The 23,369-nt window shown below is 38.8% G+C and overlaps 1 protein-coding gene and 1 long non-coding RNA gene across 3 annotated transcripts in view; one reads left to right on the top strand and one right to left on the bottom strand.

Annotated features, from left to right (window-relative positions):
- LOC118526647 (growth-regulated alpha protein-like) overlaps positions 1-23,369 on the bottom strand; it is a 65,442-nt gene that overhangs the window by 16,397 nt on the left and 25,676 nt on the right. The gene's annotated exons all lie outside the window — the stretch shown is intronic.
- LOC118526651 (uncharacterized) overlaps positions 1-23,369 on the top strand; it is a 69,487-nt gene that overhangs the window by 29,038 nt on the left and 17,080 nt on the right. The window contains exons 3-4 of one of the 2 annotated variants that reach the window (XR_004912713.2): positions 12,839-12,882; positions 15,426-15,454. This is a non-coding gene — a long non-coding RNA (uncharacterized LOC118526651). The remainder of the gene's footprint in view (positions 1-12,838; positions 12,883-15,425; positions 15,455-23,369) is intronic. The other variant, XR_013446381.1, reaches the window with a different exon arrangement.

Raw genomic sequence — 23,369 nt, 5'->3', positions numbered from 1 at the left:
TTTATTGTATATTTTCCATAAGCCAAGCAAACCCCGGAATATAAAGATCTGTCATTGAAGAGAGAGTTCAGAGTCTAGAGTGAGAGAGAAGTTTTATAATATAGATAGATATTAACAGAGTTGCAAGGAGCTCCAAAGTATCTCCAAACTACATTTTATACTCAGTAGCCTCCTTATATATAAAACAGAGAGAATTAATATTGTACAAATTAATATTGAATAGATTAATAATATTCCCCAACTCTTAAGGCTGTTGTGAGGATTAACTGCATTATTATAGATAAAATGCTCAAACTAGTGCTTGACACATATTAAATGTTAGCAATTATTAGCACTTGTTATCATCATGGAAACTCCACACTTCCCTTTCTTCTTTAGTTTCTGTAGTAGTAGCTGCTACTTGATGGATGCTTACTGTATACCACATATCTTTTTTTTTAAGATTTTGTTTATTTATTTGAGAGAGAGCACAAGAGGGGGAGAGGCAGAGGGAGAAGCAGACACCCCAATGAGCAGGGAACCTGATGTGGGACTCGATCCCAGGACCCCGAGATTACGACCTGAGCTGAAGGCAGACGATCAAACGATTGAGACACCCAGGTGCCCCTATGTCACATATCTTACTCCAAGTAATATTTCATTAGTCCTTCCTATAACTCTCTGAAGTAACTATTTATAATCCTAATTTATAGGTGGGAAATTTAGCATTCAGAAACTCAGTAATTTGCTTGATTTCAACTCTAGTAAATCCAGAGCTAAAATTTGATTCTATACTTTTCTTCTAAACCACACCATAGACCAAGATCATTAATGGAGAACTGGGATTATACTGCTCAGGTCTCCAGCAGTTTTACTCTCTGGAGGATTGGCCCTTTCCATCCACCCTGTGCTCCCTTTATGCTGAGATAGAGACCTACTATAACTTGCAGGGTACTGGAAAAAATATAGAAAGTGAATTCAATGAATTGTTCTAATATTTCCTCCCTTTCTACAGCAGACCTGTAGAGAAGATGGAGTTTATGGCCCCCAGGTAATGAAGAAAAAGTATTTGAACATTAGACCTCCCATATTCAATGGTTTGTAGAAAAACCTCTACTTCTAGAAGAAAAACTTCTATCATGTCCCATCCATTTCCAAAGCACTGAGCAATCAGGAGAGGAGCGAACAAATGTGATCCATGAGGAACAGGGATGAACAAGGTTACAGGGGAGAGGCACACTTTGCTTGGGCAGAGCCCACACTCACTGCCCTGACCAGCCTACCCTGTGTCAGGCTCCTCCCTAGGTCTTAAGCAAACTAAGTGTAATTAAAAGGGTTTTTTTTAACAATACTCAACTGTCCTTTTATATGATCAGCTGTGTTTATTTTTATTGTTTTAAAACTTGAATATGTATGCTTGAGTAGGTGTGTGTACACACACACACCCATACACACAAACATGAGCGCGTGTTTTTTTTTTTTTTAAGGTAATGAATGGCTAAAATTAATCGAACAGTTAACTATTTTCCAGAACTGTTCATGCAGTACATTATTTCATTTAATTAATTTCATTTAATAATTTACATTATTTCATTAATCTTTAAGGCAGCTCTATGAGGTAGTTATTATTATTATCCCATTTTCACAGATGAGGAAACTGAGGCCCCAAGAATTTTAAGTAAAATGCCCAAGATCACAAAGCTAGTAGAATATATGAGGTTGTAGGGCTAGTAAAAATGATAAGCCAGCTAGCTAAATGCAGATCTTGAGTTTTTTGCATTATGTTGGACTGCTTCCCATGGTGTTTAGAACATTTGGAAAATAATTAAAAAATAAATGTCACTCATAATTACACTGTTAAGAGATAATCATTGTCTATATTTTCATGCTTTTGTGCACAAACAGAATATTATGTCGGTGCAAAGTTTTCATTTTTTTCATTTGATGCATCATAATGCACAATTTAAAATATATTAAGTTGTTTTAATATTACGACTTCATTTTCTATGGTATATATTATTTATTTAATGATTTCCCTGTTTTTAAGAATTCACATAGCTCTCATTTTTAACCATAAAAGTATTACATTGATATCTTTGTGTTTAATGTTTTTTATTCAATTATTTAAGATTGTCTTTTGGGATATATTCCTAGAAGTATAATTCCTGTGTCAAAGACATGATTTTGTTTTAAAGCTCCAGATTCCTTTGAATGAAAATTTATTTAGAACTTCTCATGAGAGTTTCTATTCTTTCTAGCCATTGACCCCTAATTTACTTCTCTGTAGTGGCTCTTACCCCCGAAGAATTCCAAATTTCTAGTCATTTAGAAGACAAGTTGTTTTCCAAATGGGAGCCAGCTATTTACTTCAACTGATATTAGTTTAACAAGTTAAAGTAGTGTTTGCAACTCTTACACTGTGTTTCCCAAGTCAACCATTTTACTCCTTAAACATAGGCTTTGGAGTCTTTAGTGCTTTCCTGAAAGTTCTGGAGAATTATGTCTCTGCTGCTACTTACTCTAGAAAGACCAGGTCTTCTTGGAGTCTTTCCAGTCTCTCTCCTCCAGGCTTTCCTATTCTCTCTGCCTCACAATATTATTCAAAGGTGGCTTCTACTTCCTCATTTCAGCTAGATCTATTGCTTTCCTAGTTTCTCTGGTGGCTGGAAGCTTCTTGTACTTTGTTTTTTTGAGCCACCATATCTTGCATTTGAGGACAGCTGCATGTCCTGCCAAGTCCCTTGACTTCCTCTGGGTGCTGGGTTCTGCGGCCAGGCTTTTATGTGGGATTGTGTAACATATCATCTCTAGGCAGGAAGGAAAGGGATAATCTTCCAGTCCACAAAATGTCTCTCACGCATGACCTAAGAAGAATTCAAGATCCTGGACATAAGTAGAACTATGATTATTCTCAACACTGTAAGTCAACACTTACCAAATTCACTCTGAAGAAATAAGCTCCACTTTTCATTTGCACACTTGGGGCTAAATCCACATTGCAAACAAAAGATAGGTTAACACAAGTTAGTTGGCTGGTAAACAAATCTCACCTTTTTAATGAAAGGATCAAGAAGTGCTCTGTGAGTTGCAAAGATGACCATGGGAGCCTACAGAAGACCATGAAAGACTAACTCTATTGTCCATGACAGCTTTCTATTTCGATGAGTACTGGTATTGGCCTTATAGAAATAGAGATCAGACGAGTAGAGTCCCATGTATTTAGCTGAGGACTAGGAGATAGAAATCAGAAAATTTGGGGTCTAATCCCAGCCATGACAATGACTTTACATATTTGGATAAGTCATTTTGACTTTTGTTTCTCAACAGTAAGTGCTAATTTGAGGGAGATGACATTACAATATCAAGTGTGAACTGTGAGGAAAATTACAAAACAATCCATCTAGTCAATTCTTCATCTAGAGAAGAAGTAGGACTAGACAGAAGTCACCGCTCAACTTACAGCCCACACCATCTTTTAAGTGTGTGTGCTGCAACATTCATATTTACAAGGTTTTTTGAAATAATAAAATAATACTTAACTAGAATATAACAATTGAAACCATTCTAAAATGTTGGCCAAGTGGTAGAGTCAGTGACGGAAATCAAGGCCTTGTAAAAATAAGACCTGGCGACTTTGCATCTCTTAGATTTTTTCATTTCCCAAAAGAAGAAAAGTACGGGCTCATTCTGTCAACTACATGTTGACAGATTTTTAGAAACATGGACAAAAGAAAGTCCATCTTTTTCAAAACACTTTTTAATATTAACTCTCATGGTTAATGAAATTTCTTAGCAAAGAAAGTATCTTAGCTACGCAAGGGGTCAGGGGACACAGCAGAGAAGTGATGGAATATTTTAGGGACAGACAGCCAGGGGCTTGGAAGACTTAAAGACCACTGAAACAAATATGGCTTGATTGTCTAGGACCAAACACTCGATCTTAGATAAGAAAAACTAGACCTGGGGTGCCTGGGTGGCTCAGTCGGTTAAGCATCTGGCTCTTGATTTCAGCTTGAGTCATGGTCTCAGGGTAGTGGGATCGAACCCCGAGTCCAGCTCTGCGCTGAGCATGGAGCCTGCTTAGGATTCTCTCTCCCTATGCCCCTCCCTTGCCCCCCACTCACGCATGCTCTCTCTTTCTCTCTCTCTTGAAAAAAAAAAAGGAGACAGAAAAATAATTATAACTTCCTCATAGCGTGGTTGGTTAACTTCCTCATAGGGTGGTTGGTTGTGAGCATGATGTAAGGCAAGGTAAGCAAAAGTTCTTTTTACATTGCTATATCCAGAAAATGTTAGTTATTAATGTACTCTAGTGCTCTATGGTTCAGCTACTCTCTGGATTAAATCTCCCTTTATAAATGATGTGGAAAACAAATGCTATTTAAAATGTTTCTATAGAGGAAAGTGCATAGTGTGTCAAGATAAGCTACAGTAGGTCAGGAACTAACTCCCCCAGCTGTGGTGTTGACAACCAGCCATCTGGCCAACAGAAATATTTCTTCACTGTCTCCCCTCCCTTTCCCAGCTGTAGTAATCGCTGCTTCCCAGAAAGCAATGTCTGTCCATTCTCCCTCCTTTGGTGGGCCCTTGTCCTGTGTTTACCATATTATCCTCCTTATTTTCATAACTTCCATTGAAACTGTCATGAAAGTTTCATAACTCTCTATTTTCTAGTTATTTCATGCATATGAGATTTGTTTCTTCAGGTATTCTAAACCACTGGGAGGCAAGACCCACCTTCGCATCTGTAGATCAGAGTATCCAGCACAACTCTAGGCACAAAACTTGTGCTTGGCAAATGCTAAGTAAAGAACAGGAGGGCATTTTCCAGGTGACTGCTATCATAAAGCCAGAAGGTGAAAAGGCCTTGTTGCCTTTAATGGGTATTATCTAGATTATAATGAGCACATTGAGAAAGAAGGAAAGGCAGAAAGATGCAAACCACAGGGACGAGTGGAAAGAACTAGATAAAAGATCTATGAGCAATAGTCAAGCCTGAAGGCACTTGAGAAGCAAGTCAGTTGATAACAATTTTTAGTAATAGCAATTTCTCAAGAAACAAAGAAGTGCCATTTGTCAGAAGCTTATAAAAAGAAAATCTTTTAAAAAATGGGAAAAGAAGATGAAATTGAGAAGGAAAATCATTTTCAGGAGAGTGACTGTAGGTTAATGGCATACTGAATAAATCTACAGAATTAGATAGTTCAGGCTGCCAGGTAGGTGTCTAACTCATCTTGTCGTTTGCACCACCTACAATAGATAGATAATTACCTCTGCCTTCCTTATTTTGAATTGCATTGACTCTGCTAAAAGATTAAATCATGATTATAAAGAGCAAATATTTTTAACACATACTATATGCCAAATCTATTTCACCTGCTTTAAATAGATTATTATATTTAATTATTGCATTAATGTAGTGATTTAGGAGCTACTGGGGAAACTTCAACTCAGAAGTGTTAAATAACTTGCCGCTCGCCTGGGTGGCTCAGATGGTTAAGCGTCTTCCTTCAGCTCAGGTCAAGATCCCAGGGTCCTGGGATCGAGCCCCACATTGGGCTCCTGGCTCAGCGAGGAGCCTGCTTCTCCCTCTCCCTCTTCCTCTCTCCCTGCTCATGCTCTCTCTCTCTCTCTCTCTCTGCATCTCTGTGTTTCAAATGAATAAATAAAATCTTAAAAAAAAATAATAACTTGCCCACTGAATTACTGAATTACACTGGCTTACACTGCTCACAAGTTGTGGGTCCAAGGGTTAAACTCAACAATCACTATTCTTAAGCAGCTCTCTTAACCACTTAACACCTCTTAACAGTAATACCCCCAAATATGAAGAAAGCTTATTCACTTGGGGTGGTCTAATTCTGTGTATTTTCATGTGAAAAAAAAAATACCCCTTCCTCCAAACTAATGTGTATGTTGTCCTCTGTCCCAGTGCCATGATGATCATCCCTTATACTTTCAACCCCCAACTATCTTTTTTTTTTTTTTTTTTTTTAAGATTTTATTTATTGGCGAGAGAGACAATGAGAGACAGAGACCATGAGAGGGAGGAGGGTCAGAGGGAGAAGCAGACTCCCTGCTGAGCAGGGAGCCTGATGTGGGACTCGATCCCGGAACTCCAGGATCATGACCTGAGCCGAAGGCAGTCGCTTAACCAACTGAGCCACCCAGGCACCCAACCCCCAACTATCTGTTGGCCCTTCCTTCTTTCCCAATTTTCCACACTGTATCCAGTCTAAAACATTGCACAATGGTTCATTGGCTCATTAGCGGCCTGTGGTTAATTTTGGTTAGACATCAGTGGGAGTCAGATAGCAAGAGGTCTGGCAAGTGAAGGGGTTGGGTTAGTTTGGTTCTACTTTGTCTTTCTCTGAGACCCACAATTCATGATCCAGAATAGTGGCTAATCTTTGGCCTGGCTTGTCGCCATGATTGTCTTTGAGGCCGAGCGTGAGGCTGAGGTCAGGGAGTGTGGCTTTTCCTCTTTCAGAGCAGATGTGGGAGGGAGCTCCAAAAAGATGGGGGTGGGGGGAGGCAATGGCTGGTATGTGCTTAGTGTGCACCAGTCTAGCTACTTTACGTAAATTATTTCTGATCTTCACAGTAACCTCTTGAGATGGGAAGCATTCTGATGATCTCAGGAGGAAACCGGGTGGCCTTCACTGTAGAAAAATGCCCACATTCACACTGCATTAAATGACAGAACAAGAATTCATTTCAGGTTCACCTGAAATGAAAGTCTGCTCTCTGCACTCCAAGGGCTAGGAGTTACCTGGGGTAAGGAGTTATGGGATTATAAACTCCTTGCACATACTTTGTGATAATGAAACTATCCTTTTGTGAGTGATCACTAGGTGCCAGGCTCTTTGCTGAGCACCTTCCATGTGTTATCTAAATTAATTCCTCACAACTCTATGAAATAGGTACTGTTGTTATTTCTAATTTACAGAGAAGGAAAAAGAGTCTTAGGAAGATTAAGAAGTTTACCTGGGATTGGACCACCAGGTAATCTGGTCACAGACATCTTACTCCCATCTCTCAAGGGCCCTTTATAGGCCTAGCACAAACTAGATGTTTTTTTTTTACCACCTTGTCACCATTTCTCTCGAAGGTATATGTCATTGTGTGTATATAAGTATTTATGTAGTGCTTATTAAATGTCAGGCACTGTTTAAACCTTGGGTGGGAATTCCTTAATTTAATTTTCACAACAATCCTGGGAAGTAGCTATCACTATCGTCCCTGTTTTACAGATGAGGAAAATAAGGCAGGTGTGCGTCAATCATTTGCCCAATGTCACACAGCTATCAAGCGGCAGGATTCTCTGCAGAGACCATGCTTCCATGCTCACTGAGCTCAGCTGCCCATTACCATTCATACTGTTGCCAGAGCTCTGTTCCTAACACTTGGATCCAGTCTTGTCCATCCCCATCTTAAAGACCGGCAACTTCCCATTATTTATGACACAAATTCTAAAATATTTTGCTCGGCACTCAAGGCTCTTCACAATTCGGCTCTCTCTTGCCATTCTGCCTTCATTTCTCCTTTTGATTAGCTTGCTCCATCTACTCTAGACCAATTGCCACCCTTAAACTAGCCTGGCCAATTGTATTCAATGACTCGTGATTTTCTTCTCAGACTGGGAGTTTCTTCTTTGCTTTTCAAAATCCAAATCAATGTTCAAATTCTCTTAATAACTCTCTTCTCACTAAGCTTTCCTTGTTTCCTCTTCACAGAGCGATACTTGCTGCCTTCTGGACTTACGTACACCTACATAATATCATGTCTTTCACTCTGTCTTGCTATTATACTGTGGTCTTTGTTCTTCTCCCATTCAGATGAGACCCTGGATCCCTTTAAGTCAAGGGCTGTGTCTTATTACCATCCCCTAACAGTTCCTTGTATTTAGTGCAGATCATTGGCATTTGTGAACACTGCTGAATGAGTAAATGTACGTGTAAGTGAATGGAAGTGTTGAACATGTTTTAAGCTTTGAGGGAAAAACAGTAGAACTTTTAAGTGCTGTGGAACTAGATGAACTTTCAGAGTTAATAAAAATTATTTCTGTGTTGCATGCATTTTTCAGATAAGAGTACAGCAATATTTTCTGGTTTCCATAGAACTAGCACATCAAAGTTGCTAACTTGTTCAACAAGACGTTGATGCAAAGGAGTTGTTCCTTAGTTGGAGAGATGAATAAAGTTGGTCTTCTGATGTTAGGTGGAGATAGAGAGCACTGTTTTTTCAAACTTTTTAAAAATATAACTCAAGAAGTTGATATTATATTTTAACCCCATGATTTTTTGTCATCCTTTCTAGCTGTCTTACTACCAGTGTAGGATTTATCTTTGGGTCCAATTTAAGAGTAGCAGAGGCAAACTCTTTCTGTTAATGCTTTAAGCCATAGCTCTTACCACTCTTAGGAAACACCCTATATATTTTCTGGCTCCTTGTTTTTGCTCTGTCCAAGTGTTCATTTCCCTGCCATGTCCCCACCCATCACCTCACGCCCAAATTCTTAGTCACAGAGGTCCATCTAAAATGTTCCATTCTCCATAAACTGTCTAGAGAAAAATTAATCTACCCCTCTCCTACCAAAACATGGTGTTTTTGCAATTATAATAACATTAATCATGTTTGCTTACTTCTCTCCTAGTGGTTTGTGAGCTGATTGCAAGTGGGGATCCTGGCATTTAGTGTCATGTTATACCACTTTCTCCAAGCTATCCTAGCTTCCATCCAGCTCTCTTAGCATGCCAAACTCTTTCCAATGTTAGGGCTTTAGAGTTTTGAGTTTCTCTGCCTGTGTGTTAGACACCTAGGGGAAACTGCAATTTCTTTTCTCTTTTACTTAGAATATTCCTACCAAGTAAGAGACTACATTCTTACTTGGCCTCTCATCTAGGTGTGGCCATATCACAAAACCATCTGGCACCAACAGGATATGAATGTAAGTGATTGTCTCCAACATATAGAGAAGGCACTGATATTATCATTATTCCACTTCACAGGGAAGATATAGGCTTACAGAGGTTCAGTAACTCCGTTAATTAAAGGCTTATACTTTCAAGTTGAGACTTTTCTATGCTCATGTATCATGTATCTGTTGTGAGTTTGGTTTGCAAGAGTTGTAGGATATCGGTAATTGCCATCCAGGTCCTAGTGAATGATGACCACACCAAGGCAGGCCAGTTAGTTCCATGATAGCCTATCCGAATACCTGAACATCCAGCCAAACTTCCTGTACAAGCGAAACGTTCCAGTCATCTGTTTAAAGAAGTTCTTCCAAGATGGTCATCTACCCTTCCTTCCTGCTGGCTGGAAGCAACTGTAGAAGTCACAAGGAGGATGATGGAACTGCCCTTCTCAGCCTGGATCCCTAGATGACTTTACAGAGCAGAGCTTGACTGCCAACCCTGGACAGTTACGTGAAAGAGAAATAAACTTTTGTTTTGTTTAGTCATTAAATTTTAGAATCTATGTATTAACCATTACCCCTGACTAATATGCCCCAGAACCCAGAATACCACTAGTAAATCCTACTGGTATTTCAGGTCTCTGCTTAAATACTCCTTTCTCAAAGAGGTCTTTCCCAGCCTCTCAAGAAACAGTTTTCCCTTATATGTCCTATCTTTTGATCCAGCTCTTTTCTAGTAGAAAGATCAGTGCCGTCTAGAGGTTTTTTTTTGATGTGGATTGTTGATCTCTCCCCCTTACTGGATTGTAAGCTCTATGAGTGCAAGGACTGCATTTGCTTATTCGCCAGCACTAATGCACTGTCAGGCACATAGTTGGCTCCCAATAAAGATTTGTGAGATAAATAGAGCTAATAGTAATAATTTGCACAATAACGGTCACTTATTAAATATTTACAATTTTCAGGAATTGTACTAAGTGTTTTACATACATTATCTCATGTAATCCTCCCAACAACGTATAGGGAAGCCACCAATAATATCACAATCCCAGTTTACTAAGAAAACGTAGGTTTAGAGAGGTTCAATAACTCATACAGGTTCACATAGTTCAAAGCTTACATTTTCAAGTTGAGACTTTCCTCTGTGCTCTTATATCTTTTGAGAGTATGGTTAGCAAGAGTTGGGTGCACAATATTCAGACAGTTCTGCTAATTGAGAAATCCAGGAATTCTACTAATTGAGATTTAGATCCTAGTGAATTATGACCATACCAAAGCCGACTGGTTTGTTCTGAACATGCCTGAACACCCAGTGGACTTTTCTGCGCAACTGTAACACTTATATTCTTGTCTCTATGTAACTACAATAGGAACAAAGCCTAAACACTGTTTATAATTTAAAAATATTCTCTCAAGCCCGTGTAGTTAATTCAAGATAAGGCACGAAGAAGCATTCTTTGGAACTCCCAAAGGGGCAACTATGAGATTTTTTTGATTATTTTTTTCTTTGTTTGAGTCTAGGATTTGATCTGGAGTTGATTGATATTTTAGAGTTATGCATGATATTTTCCTGTTGCATATTTGCTGTTAAACAGCCCCCTCACACACCACACCAACCAAGCCAAGAATTTAATAGTTAGCACAAGAAAAATCTCTAACTGTAAAGAAGCTGGTGTAGAATATTGAGAACAGTATTAAATCAGGAGTCAGGGTGCTGAGGATCTAGGTCTGCACTGTCCAGTACCGTAGCTATTTACATTTAAATTTAAATTAAATAAAAATTAAAAACTCAGTTCTTCAGTCCCACTAGCCACATTTTAGATGTTCAACAGTCACATGTGTCTAGTGGCAACTGTATGAGACAATGCGGATTCATAGACCATTTCCATCATTGTAATAAATTCTAATGAACAACATTGTTCTAGACTAAGAATATTTCGGTCTCAAGACACTTTTAATCCCTTTAGACATTTTTTTAGTGTTTCACGTTCTTAACTTTTATTTTTATTTTTAAATTAAGATAGAATTGACATACATTATATTGGTTTCAGGTGTACAACATCATAATTCAATATTTGTGTACAATGCCAAATAATCACCAAAATAAGTCTAGTTAACATTCATCATCACAGGTAGTTACAAATATTTTCTTGTGATGAGAACTTTTTAAAGACCTACTCTCTTAGAAACTCCAAATATGCGATACAGTATTGTTAACTACAGTCACTATGCCATACATTATACCCCCAGGACTTATTTATTTTATAATTGGAAGTTTGTACCTTTTGATCCCTCTTCACCCATTTTTTCCACCTCCTACCCCCTGGCCTCTGGCAACCACCAATCTGTTCTCTGGATTTATGAGTTTGTTTTTTGTTTTTGTTTTTGTTTTTGTTTTCTGATTCCACATAAAAGTAAGACCATATGGCATTTATCTCTCTCTGACTTATTTCATTTAGCACAATGCCCTCAAGGTCCATTCATGTTGTTGCAAATGGCAAGATTTCATTCTTTTTTAAGTGCCTCAAGACACTTTTAAACTCTTAAAAATTATTGAGGACCCCAAAGAGCTTTCTTTAAAATATGAATTATAACCATAGTTATTTACTGTATTAGATTAAAACTGAGAAAATTTACACCAACTCACATTCCATTAGCCATCAGAGTAATGACACCATCACATATCATATAGTCCCTGGAAAACTCCATTGTAGAGGGGGTTGGGGGGAAAAGGCAAATAACATCTTAATGTTGTAAAAATGTTTTGACCTGACAGACACCCTGAAATGGTCTCAGGGTTTCCTAAGGATCCCCAGATGACACTTTGAAAACCACTGACTAGACCCAACTCTGTGACTACCTAGTTCTTTTATTCCCTTTTTCTTCCAAATGCTATCATGCTTATTTTCCCAATAATCAAAAATCAATGTCCTGATGATTTAAAAGGTTTGGCAAAGTAAATTTTTTTTTTTTAATCAAAGTCAGACTTCTTTGAAGGGGAGAAAATAAAGGCTTTCTCACCTCGGGACTACTTCTAACTGAAGGGAGGCTTAGCAGCTACTCCAATGAGTGGATTAACCATAGTTTGGGTTCAGTGGGTTTTAGTGATTTCTCTGCTTTGACCTCAGTAGATTTTCCTAAACACTTGTCAAACTCACAGTGGCTCAGGCTGAACAGCCTCAGACAGCAGCTTGATGTTTATACTTCGAATTCTCCCAATGTAATTTGTGTTTGCAATCATGTCGCCATACTAGAAAGGACCTCTTGAAAGATGATTATGCAGCACAAATGATAAGTTCCAAAAAAATAAAATAAAAACCAAAGTCCTGAATCTGACCTAAGCACCAAGAAAATGATTTCAGAATGTTTGGTTTTAGACTAAGTAGTCACAGGTCTTTGCTACTTGGTTCTGAACATGTGAAAATATTATACAATGCTATTCCTGATCCTGAACTTTCAGAGTGAAAACTTTCTCTGTCAATGTACTTTTCCTGAGAGTAAAATTGAATTGCTGACAAAGCACCTTGTAGTAGGTTAACCATAATAGATTTTGCAAAGATGTCTTTAATAAAAACAGGATCTTTTCTGGGAATTTGTTAATCTTCATTCTGGTAATTATCTGAATTTGGATGGTTTTAATTATAACAACTCAAGAAAGATTCCATAGATTTTATTAGTATCTGTGATCCAAGTTGCCCCTTGCTAGGATGTCTCTTTATGTAAGTGCATGATGTCTGAGATACATAAGGAGCAGAAACAGGAAAGGAAGAAATCCCGCTGCAGTGGTAAAATGGAAAACCAGGTTGGTGAAACACATCACCCAGTGAAGTTGTTGCCCCTTGTCCTCTGATGATTCTCTGCTAGTTCTTGACAAGAGAGAAGTTACTCACAAATAATCTACTCTGTCAGTGACCAAGTCCTGTTTCTTCCTCTTCTTTCTAGGTGGTACCAGTTTACCCTTCAAACCCTTCAAAAACATTTTTTAGGTAAGCCGAGTGTGTATTCTGAATAAGTGTGAACTTTGAGGCCACCAAGGCAAGTTTCTTGAGTGATGCTGTTTGGATGGGCTGCTGGGTTGATCTGGATTCATGTACAGCTACTTTAAGTGCTTGAGCCAGAGTTACCACTGAAGGCAGCAGTATGAGGGGATCTTCTTCATATATAACCCGAAGAGAAAGAATCACCTCTGTAGATTCAGAACAGCCTGACTCCTTCTTCACTGTAACCCATCCTCAGATAGAATCAGGAATAGGCATAATTATTCTGTTATTGATCTGGACCTCATCTAGTTACTTCTCCAACTTTGCTTTGGAAATGTATCACTTCTGAAAACCTTGCAAATGTATACTCTGTTGTGCTTGGGATCATATGGTAGTGTGACCATTTTGACTTGCAAAGAAAGAGGAGAGGCTTTGTGAATTAAGTTACCTATTGAACAATCAAATCACTGCAAATTATAATGTCTAGATAGCACGTTGTAATGGATTAAATCCAATGTAATGGATGTAAACCTTCTAAAAAACTAAACTAGTATTTTAAAAATCATTGCAAGCAGAGTCTGCCTTAGGCTAAATTTTATATTCAGTATGCACTGAGTCTTTCTTTTGCTTCCTAACTGCATTCTCGCTCTCTTTCTGGTTGATGATGATAACATCCTCTTATGTTAAAGAGTTATATAAACATCCTCCCATCAGGGCCAAGTGCCTTTCTCTGTAAAGATGTCAGATTAAAGTTAGTACAAACTCATTTGACCATTTCCTGCCTCATCATTCCAAATTCACGAGCCCCAAATGTTGGTCTATCCTCTTGGGGAAGTCCATGTTTTATCATGCTCCTTCTGATCTTCAGGGATGGGACCTTTACAGCTTGTTCCAGGTGCAGAGGCAGTGACAGTGTCCAGTGTAGATGTACCTCAGAATTATCTGCCCTAGGGAAGGAAGCAGGGAGAATTCACCACCAGTATCCTCCAGTATCCACTGGTGGCAACAAGAGAGTCAACCATCTCTCACTTCTGGGTGCTCCCATGTCATAAAAGTTCTAGGGTGTAAAGCAAGAGACATGCTATATAGCTAAGTCCAAGTATTGTCAGGTAATATCTACTCAGAGCTGTTTATTGCATGAATGCCTGGGTAGAGGGTGAGCCCAGAGGATGTGAGACAGGGCACAACCAAATAAAATAATTACAAATATTAATAAGTAATACAAAAGTCTATGGACTGTGTGGGAATGTTTTGTCTTGGTGCAGAAAATAAAACATAAGCATTCTGGCTGAATTTTTCTGGCAAAAACGTGATTGATTTGTCTGGATACAGAATGTATCCAAGGAAATAAATTGGGCATAGAGCTGGGCAAGATTCCTCTGGTTCAATGTTCTGACTGTTCTAGCATCCTACTTCTTGGTATTCCTGAACAGTTGCCTTTGTTCCCAGTTTGTTGGTCTCTGAGAATGTGGCCAAGCAAAGTAGGTTGTGGTTTTACTGATAAAGTTTCTTATTCTCCTAATCTGATGGCTCACAATGAGTCAATACGTGCTTTGGCTGGGCCTTTAGGTAATACCACTGCCACTCCGATAGACTGCAGCTGCCTGCCCTTTGGTTGGCTTGGATCAGTGCCTGGGTTGCTCTTCTGCTCGCTAGTGGTAAAGGGAGGTCAGCCAAGTCCATCATGGGTCAGAAGTTAGGCCTTAGACAGCATTGTTGATGGGAGGAAGCTAAGGGAAGCCAAAGAAATAGGGGAAGAAAGGAGTGGTCCTCTTCCTAAGAAATAGCACACTCAGGTGTAGGCTGGGGTTCTAATCATGACTGTGCCAAACAGGATGAAGAAGGGGTGGTTACGTGATGAACTGGATTTCCCAATGGCACCTTGATGGGCCAACCTTTATCATAGTTTTGTGTTCTAATACAGATGTCTGCTGCTCATCAGAGTCAAGGTCAGGTATGCTAGTTGGTCTTTTAGGGAACCTCCAAGTAGTGCTCCTTACAACTTCCTGGATTATGAGTCTTGATTCAATTAAGATAAGAAAAAATAAGTTAGATAAAAGACCAAAATACCACCCTTACTACTAACAAAGCTGATATTAAAAATCACAATTTATGGGTAGATGAACTCCTTAATACTGAACCCCAGAATTAGGCAGATTTATCTACATAGTCACAAGTTGGGTCAGAAAATCACGGACATCCCCTGTGGGGTAAGCTACTTTCACACATGACAGAGAACAGAGCAGATCACTTGCTATAGGGGCGCAGGTGGCTCCCGTGAGGAAGGTAAGAGGAAGATGTTATGTTATGCAGATCCACTTGGTTTATTACAAACTCATCCATCTAAATAATCTTTTTTTTTTTTTTTTTTTTTGAGAGAGAGAGAGAGAGTGCATGCAAGCAGAGGGAGCAGGGACAGAAGGAGAGGGAGATAGAGAATCTTAAGCAGGGTCCACACAGGTGCCCCTCCATCTAAATAATCTTAATCTTCCTCTCAGAAGCAGAGAGACCAGATTAATGAACTTTTTAATACACCTTCTTTTCCATAGGTAGATACATCATGAGGGAGTAGAAGCAGGTAAGTTTACAGGTAAAATGCCTGCTTTTCCTAAGCGGTACAACCAGCAGCTCAACTTGCACACCCCCCGCCCCCCTCCCCACCTCTTCTTTGTGGGTAGGCTTGCTGCCGGATCCTTTACCTTCACACTATGGCTCATTCTGCCGTTGTAGATTTTGACTTCCCTGGGTCAATATTGAGACTGATAAAGAAAGATGACAAGGAAACTAAAATTTATGAAGAAAGTCTTTTTATACCCATTTATTTACCCAATGGAGAAAGAAAGCTTCAAAGATAATAAGATACATGCTATTTCAATGATTCTAAGACTCATATTTGATTACATTTTAACATCTCCGAAGTCATGATATACTTACCAGTAATGGGGAACACAGATTATTTGACTGATATTTCTCCTTCTAAATGGTATGTAAAATAATGATGACTTATAATCTGTAGTGTCTAAGAATGAATAAGTAGCTTACAAATGACGAGCCTCAAATTTGTCACTTGCGTTGTGTGATTTCAAACTTCAGAATATTTTTTGGCCCACAACAATTTTCCCCTGAAATATCCAGGCAATTAAGGCAACACACGTGTTTCATGTTCTATGCAAATTATTTCCTCCCTTCCCCACATCATTTCACATATTGTCATGCAGTTTGGCATTCAGTCTTGCTTGACCACATCTGTAGAGAATTATGCTCCTGGGGGAGCCAAATTCCTTCTTTTGTGAACCGAGGCTTCTCAATGAGTTTTATGAAGTGGACTGATGAAACATGTTCATTATCACAAGTTGAACTAATGGTAATTGAATGTTCCAGGAGCTGGGCCTTGCTAGAAGAATAAACTGGGGCTGACACTTTATGTAAATTCAAGTGGAATGTGAGGGAAAAGGCTAGGGAACTTTTCTTATTGCTCAAGACTCTTCCCTTTTGCGATCAAGAAATGTGGGAAATAACTGTAGTGATTATTTCATAGCTGATTTCTCAAGCAATGCTTTGAAATTTTTTCAATTAAATAAATCTTAAGTGTCTCCTCTGTGCAAAGCATGAACTGGTTGCTTCAGGAGATAAGACACGCCACCTGCCATTGAGAGTCTAACATGACACAAAAAGGGACCGCACTCATGACTAATAGGAGAATGAGAGGGTCAGACAGGTGATATGGGGTTTTGGAGAAGGAAGAAATCACGTACATATAAGAGAATCAAGAGAAGCATCACTGAAGCAATGGCAGAGCTTCAAAAACTTGGGTGAAATTTTCTCAACTAGAGATGTGATTGAGACTTCTGGTCTCCAATAATCTAGGTCATCTGGAGTCCCACTCTCACAGGAAACAAATAAAAAGGGTAGATAAAATATTTTGTAAAGCTCTTTTAAAAGCTGAAAAGCCAAAGCAATAAAGAATTATTAGATCAAGATTTGAAGAAAACAGGAAATCATATATATAAAAGGGCCCTTTGTCCCTAAGGAGATTCCCTCATTCCCCCAAATCTGAACTCCAATTTTGATGACCCATATATAATGGCCAGTTTAATAGAAGACAGCCATCAATGAGTTCATAATGCAGGAGACTGCACAGATAGGCTAAAGAAGACCCAGCTGTAAGCCAGCCCTCAACCATATTTCACGCTGAATGGCTAAGTCCAGGTAATACTAAACTTCAGACTAAGATTTGAGGTAGTCCTGGCCCGACAGAGATTTGGAACACAAATCAACATGGGGAAAGGCAATGAGCAGTACATGGGCATACACCATCTTCAAGTTCAATATACTTTGTTTGCTGCTGGTAAGGATACATTGTTGCAGACACTGACATTACTAACATTGTGTAAGGGTGTGTGTGTGTGTGTTGATTACACTATAAATTACCACATTTTAAAACTGGTATCTTTAATGACAAAGAATCTTCCTGCATTTGTGATTTTCTCAAATTATGATACTGGGTGAATATTTAAGTAAAGAATATCCAGCTCAATATTTTACCTGGATTACATATCTTTCTCTCCATGAAATGGTTTCTTATTCTAATAGTACCAAGTATAGTGAGTCCTTTCAGAGAATTTCTATCTTCAAAGTATGCTAATCATGGTTCAATGTCCTTTGAGAACTTGTAATTAAAAAAGCAACTTTTTCTCAATGGGTATGACAGACAATTTCCTTCAATAATTTGGGTTATTGTAAGGTGTCACGTATCAGGTGCATGCATGCTATAGCCAGCATATTAGCCTTTTGAAATATGAGCATAAAATGCAAAGTATTTTTTTTTCCTTTAGTCTCCATTGTTGGATCATCTTCAACTTCAACTTTCTGACTTAAATGCTAGTCCATCCTGTGACCTCTTCTCAATTTTATCTACAATCAGGACCTAAGTTAACTTTCTTTTCTAAATCTTATTTTTATTTTTTTTAAAGATTTTATTTATTTGTCAGAGAGAGAGAGAGCACAAGTAGGGGGAGAGACAGGCAGACAGAGATGCAGGCTCCCCGCCGAGCAGGGAGCGAGATGCAGGACTCGATCCCAGGACCCTGGCATCATGACCTGAGCCGAAGGCAGAGGCCTAACCGACTGAGCCATCCAGGCATCCCAGGACCCAGCTTAACTTACTTAGGTTTTCATTACCTAAGCTTTCATTACCACTTGTATGCTGAGGATGCTTCCACTGATGTCTCCACCTCTCACCTTTCCTCTGGGCATCGGGACAGATGTTGCAACTGTTTAACGTCTCCACTTAGATGTCCAACACACATCTCCAATCTTGCATGTCCAGAAGAGAACTCTAGTTATCCTCTGACACCAACTTGCTTATCCCTAGTCTTTATTTAGTAAAAGGCACCACCATTCATTCAATCACTAAGACCAAAATTGTGTTGTCTACCTTGACTCTTTACTTTCTTTTGTTCATACCCTGCATCAAATCTATCAGCAAATCTGTTGACTTTATCTTCAGAATACATCATTCATTTGATATTTCTCACTCTCCCTCCTCTTACCTCCTTAGTCCAAGTCACCATCACGGTCTCATGGGAACCACTGTGAGAGCCACCAAACTTGCCTCTTTGCCTTCTCTCTTACCCCACACCCTCATTGTCTGTTCTCCACACTCTAGCCAGGGTGATATTTATTTATTTATTTATTTATTTATTTATTTATTTATTTGACAGACAGAGACACAGTGAGAGAGGGAACACAAGCAGGGGGAGTGGGAGAGGGAGAAGCAGGCTTCCTGTGGAGCAGGGAGCCAGATGCGGGGCTCGATCCCAGGACCCTGGGATCATGACCTGAGCCGAAGGCAGATGCTTAATGACTGAGCCACCCAGGCACCCCGCCAAGGTGATATTTAAAATGAAACAAAACATTTCACTTTTTTGCTCTCAAGTCCTTCAATGGCTCCTCATTACACCAAGAATAAAATCTAAAATCTTTTCCATGGCTGCAAAGTCCTTTATCACAGTCCCTGGCTACCTCTTCAGCTTCATTTTTGAGACCATTCCTCACATTTACTCCACTATGTCAACTCTTTTTTTCCTTATTTTTTCTAGAATGTGCCATTCACAATTTCATTTCAGGAAATTTGCTCTTCTTCTTTCATCTGCTGGGAATATTCTCCCACCAAATATTCACATGACTTGCTCCCACATTTTATTTGGTTTCTTGTTCAATTGTCCTCTCCTCAAAAAAATCTTTCTGGACCATCCTAGCAATTCCCTTGACCATTTATTTTTTTCTTTGTCCTATCTAATTTTTCTGATATAAATCTCGGAATATATAATAATATAACCTGTATTATGTGATATAATTGTTTATTTGTTATTGTATTGTATCCCACACTATGATATAAGCTCCATGAAGACAGAGCTTTACTGCATCCTTGGTTTCTGGAAATAAGCCAGGATATGGAGGCACTCAACACATGCACCCCAATATTTATAGCAGCAATGTCCACAATAGCCAAACTATTGAAAGAGCCTAGATGTCCATCAACAGATGAATGGATAAAGAAGATGTGGTATATATATACAATGGAATATTATGCAGCATTCCTTTTATTTTTTAATTATTACTTTTTCTTTTTTTTCAAGTTTTTACTTAAATTCTAGTGAGCTAACATATAGTGTAATATTGGTTTCAGGAGTAGAATTTAGTAATTCATCACTTACATACAACACCCAGTGCTCATTACAAGTGCCGTCCTTAATCCCCATCACCATTTAGCCCATCCTCCAAGTCACCTCCAATTTTGTTTATTTTTTTACAGAATCAGCTCTTGGTTTTATTAAATAATCTCACATTGGAATTTTAGAGAGGCAACTCACTTGTGCTACTTCTCTGTGAACCTGTTTAGTTCCCCATGAACCCTTTGGGAATATCCCATCAGTATGTCCAACACTGGGTTTTTGTAAAATGTAAATTAGCTGTGGGAGAGTTGGGTATTGGGCGTTGATTCTCCATGTTATGAAGCAGTGGTTCTCAATATTAGTATTACTATGGTTATTATTGCTGAATATTACCCGTTATTATCATCACCCTTCCTTCTGCAAAGAGCCTTTTGAAACATGATTTTTCTAATCAATCACCTCTCTTCCATAAAATTTTAAGACCATAAACATACTGTATATCTGGTCATGTACTGTGGCCCTTTGGAAGGCCAAGAACCAGTGTAATGTCTAAGATTATTCTACTTTCCAAAACCAATTTTTTGTCTCATTAGGAATAATTATCACCCTTACTAAGGATGCAAATCTTCTATAACTCCAGGTTGTATACTCAGTACTCATTAGTTCTCTCTCTATATAAACTTTAACCAAAGAAAGTAGGTGGTTAAAGAGAGAGTTGCATAAATTTCCATCTAACCCAGTCTGGGGAAACATTTCCTAACATAAGTGATGTAAAGGGATTTTGTTGTTCTTGGATTTAGAGAATAGCAGAGCATGATTGACTGATTGATTGATTTATCAGATATTTATAAAGTGCTTCCTATGTACCAAGCACTATTTGTGGACTGAGGATGGACTCGATGTTATAAGACATAGAAAACTTCTCAGGTGTTGTTCTGCAGTGATATGCACAGATAGTAAATAGTGGCTGATAAAGTAACACTTGCTGCTTTCTTTCTATCTCTAGGACACCATCCACCTTTCTCCTGTGTGTGTGTGTTTTCCTGTCCAGTTTTGGATTTCTAAACTTGCAGTCTCAAATCTCAGAGGGCATGAGTCATCCACTGTGCCTATCCTCAATTTACCTTGAGAGAAGTATCAGATTAAACAATGACCTACTGGATCTCTAGTTCTCAAACATTACTGTGCCTAGGAAACATCTTGGATATTTGCATATCATATAGATTCTTGGCCCCTGGATACCCTCTTCCACACTAAGAATTTGATTGAATTTAGAGGGTGGTAAATCAAATGTGGCATTTTTACAAATAGAGAACACATTTTGAGAAACAGGGCACCAGACTAAATAAATTTTTTGAGGGCAAGATCTTTGTTTCATTCACTACAAACATCTCCAATGTCAAAGCCAAGGGTTGAATTTGCTATTTTATCATAATAAATTATCTTTAAGTATATATCTTCTAATGTATCTTCCTTTTGTGATATATCTATATTTATATATCTATTTATTATTTTTGCCTTACCTATGTTTTTAATATTTTTCCTTAGACATATATTTTACTGTCTAAATACGTAAAAATTAGGCATATCAGCTTTTTCCCATTTTGTATACAAGCAGTATACTTTGTCACATTCACTGTCCTCACCTCAGCACTCCCTAAGATTAGTTTTTTGTTAAAAACTGCTTTATATAATTTTCTTAGAAATGATCCCAAAGGCCAATGAAAATTAAAAGAAAATCCCAGACAGGTGATCTTTCATAATAGGCCAACGCTGAACCAAGTCTTCATTCCTAATCTTTGAACATAACGATTTTTCTGTGCCATTTTCTCAAATTTGTTACAACAAAATTTGTCATGCAACAAAGCTGTCATTGTCCAAGTGAATCATGTCAATATAGGTAAATAGAATCTTTTTCTCTTTTTCTTTTTAGATAATAGAGAGAGAAATTCATTATGTAGTGTTTGTACTGAGGCTTCCCAGGTATCTCAGGCTGTTTTCTGTCCCTATCACCTCTCTCCAATGGGGTCCCAAACAACTTCTCAAGCAAGAGACAGAGGACATTAGTCTTCTCTCCTGGCTTTGTTTTCTATATTCCCTCCTTCTCGCCTTCTAGGCCATCCCCCTCTGCTACCCAAAAAAGATATCCAGAATGAGTTAAAGCAAGGTGAAAAATGTCAGCTGTACAAACAGCCTCACGACTTTAACATCCAGCTGGGCCTTGACTAGAACACTTTGCTACAGCTCCTTAACAGATGGAAGAGGTATTTTTCCTAGAAACATGACGACATTGCATATATACATATGAAAACAGGATCCCTAAATGTAAGAAATAGTTGCCTAGAGAGTTGACAGCTACCCATTTTGAGTGTAAGGTAAGGAATGGAGAAGAAATGCAGTCAGAGCAAACTTGACTTGCCTTGGGATGACCATGGTTTGAATAGTACTTACCTCTCAAATGTGAAGAAAGCTGGTCATTTTCGAGATCCCAGTTGGATTAAATAGTGCACCACTTCATTTATCCATCAGCAAGATTAGAAAGAAATCTGTTCGTAGTTGTTAAAGTATAGATATTTGGGAATATATTTCTTAAGACAATTCCCACATAAAGGACAGAAATTAGCAATAGCAAAGTCGGATGAGGTGACATTCCAGTATTTAAACTAATAAGCTAAGGACAAACCTTCATGAAATATAGTCCCCTAACCAGGCAGAATCCTATCTGCCCAAATAGAGTAAGACCAACCTTTCTCTTATTTCTTCCCCTTAATTCTCCACCTGCTCCTAAATTTCTGCCTCACTGCTCTATCATAATGCCTGAGATTCCACTATTGCATTCATTTTGGGATGGGCTAAGGTTTATTTGGTTTTCAAAGCCCACTCACTACTAAACACCTATTTTATCAAGCTCCCACTTGCCTTTTAGTCTTAGCTTTTGTGTGGCCTCCTCTCTGAATCCCAACCCCCATCCTGTCCCGGGGGCAATGGCAGCCACTCTGACCAGGCTTTCACGGCCCTGCCCTGCCTGTCTGAGTTCCCACCATACGACCAGCTCCTTGTAAAGTATCTTAGAAGGTTTGATGGAACAGCAAAAGAGACAGCAGGATAAGGAGACCCAAGGGTACTGGTGAGGGTAAGTAGCAATTGTAAATAAACTGATTGGGGTAGGCTTAATCGAGAAGGTGATATTTGAACAAAGACGTGAAGAGGAAACAACCAGTGCAAAGGCCCTCAGGCAGGCATATGTATGAGTTGTTTAAGGGTCATTAAGCAGGTCAATGTGCATGAAAAGAGTGAGCAACAGGACTTAGTAGAAAGTGAGGTCCTATTATTAGTGATGGTATTATGGACTGAATGTTTGTATCCTCCCAATACTCAAATGTTGAAGCCCTAACCCTCAATGCTTATTTGGAAATAAGACCTTTATGGAAGTAATTAGGGTTAATGAAGACATAAGGGTAGGACCCTGATCCAATAGGATTAGTGTCTTTATAAGAAAAGACATCAGAGAGCTCATTTTCTCTCTCTCTCTCTCTGCCATGTGAGCGCACAGTGTGAAGGTGTTTGTCTGTAAGCCAGGAAGAGAGTTCTCATCAGAAGCTGCCCATGCTGGCACTCTGCTCCAGCCTCCAGAATGGTGAGAAAAGCCATGTCTGTTGTTTAAGCCACCTAGTCTATGTTCTGTTATAGAAGCTCAAGCAGACTGAACCTGGGGGGAGAGTTGGGGGGAGTGGCGTAGGGCAGACATAAGGTTTTGTTGGCTATTCTAAGAACTAGGGCTTTTCTGTGAGTGAGTGAGTGAGTGAGTGAGTGAGA

This window comes from Halichoerus grypus, chromosome 3, assembly GCF_964656455.1.
Source record: "Halichoerus grypus chromosome 3, mHalGry1.hap1.1, whole genome shotgun sequence".
NCBI classification, from domain to species: Eukaryota; Metazoa; Chordata; class Mammalia; order Carnivora; family Phocidae; genus Halichoerus; species Halichoerus grypus.
Note: the sequence above shows the minus strand (reverse complement) of the source record. Positions and strands in the feature narration are given on the sequence as shown.